At 30.1% G+C, this 1,050-nt stretch overlaps 1 non-coding gene across 1 annotated transcript; it reads left to right on the top strand.

Moving 5' to 3' along the window:
- The first annotated feature begins 760 nt into the window (after nucleotides 1-760).
- Nucleotides 761-834, top strand: TRNAN-GUU. Its single transcript has one exon. It is a non-coding gene; the product is annotated as a tRNA-Asn (tRNA).
- Nucleotides 835-1,050: the final 216 nt, after the last annotated feature.

The following is a 1,050-nucleotide window of genomic DNA, read 5'->3' as shown; positions in this document are numbered from 1 at the left end:
ATCCAGTACAACAATGTTATCTATTACATGTATGTGGCATTTTTTTCTAATCATGTGAAGTCGTGTCTTTGATAATTATTATGGGGCATTGCTTTAATTATTATGAAATAAAATTTAGAATCTAAGCTAACTATATATATATATATATATATATGGTCATATATAGGTCATATTTGCTCTAATCTAATTAGAGTTGTCAAAGTATATATGTTTTATTTCTTTGATAATTGTTTATGTGAACTAATTATATTCGTATTAATTAAACTCGGTTCGATCATGAACCCTATAAATTTAAATTGATTTTTGGTTGATTTATCCAAATATATACTTTAATTTTATAGCTGAACGCATATATACTAATTTAATTAAGATAAAAAAAAGTATTATAATTCTCAAGATTTGCAAGCACCATATATATATATATCACACGTGGTACGTACGTACCTTCGGCCATGTTGGCATTGTTCAAGTTAATTACAAGTTTTTACAATGCAATATAATTTAAACATATATACTCATCCTGCGCTCTTTAAATTCGAAATAAATAAAGAAACTGATCGAAAAAGGAAAATAATAAAATGAGAAAGAGACCAGAGAAGGGTGCGCCCAATCCAGATTATATCAATATGCATGCGTCGTGCATGCACGTTTACAAACAAATTCTCTGATCTGTCTTTTTGGTTAGCCTAGTTAATAAATTGCAATTTAATAGAGTAGAAAGTAATAGTTTTAATGTTATTTACTCATTCAACAACTCAAAGCTGGAATAGCTCAGTTGGCTAGAGCGTGTGGCTGTTAACCACAAGGTCGGAGGTTCGAGCCCTCCTTCTAGCGCTTTTTTTTTTTTTCAAATGGTCAAGAAATTACACCAACCAGTAACATTAAAGCTGGCTAATTAATTAGTCACATTGCAATAAATTGATGATGCATGGCCTTATTTGAATTATTATAATTTTGATAATGGGAAATTGCAGGACCCATTAATTAAAAAGATCGAGCCCAATATTAACCATCCAGTCGCATGGCATCGATCAGTTTATCATGTAAGAA

Source organism: Juglans regia, chromosome 13, assembly GCF_001411555.2.
Source record: "Juglans regia cultivar Chandler chromosome 13, Walnut 2.0, whole genome shotgun sequence".
In the NCBI taxonomy this organism is placed as follows: domain Eukaryota; kingdom Viridiplantae; phylum Streptophyta; class Magnoliopsida; order Fagales; family Juglandaceae; genus Juglans; species Juglans regia.
The sequence above is the reverse complement of the archived record's forward strand: the minus strand, read 5'-3'. Positions and strand labels throughout refer to the sequence as shown.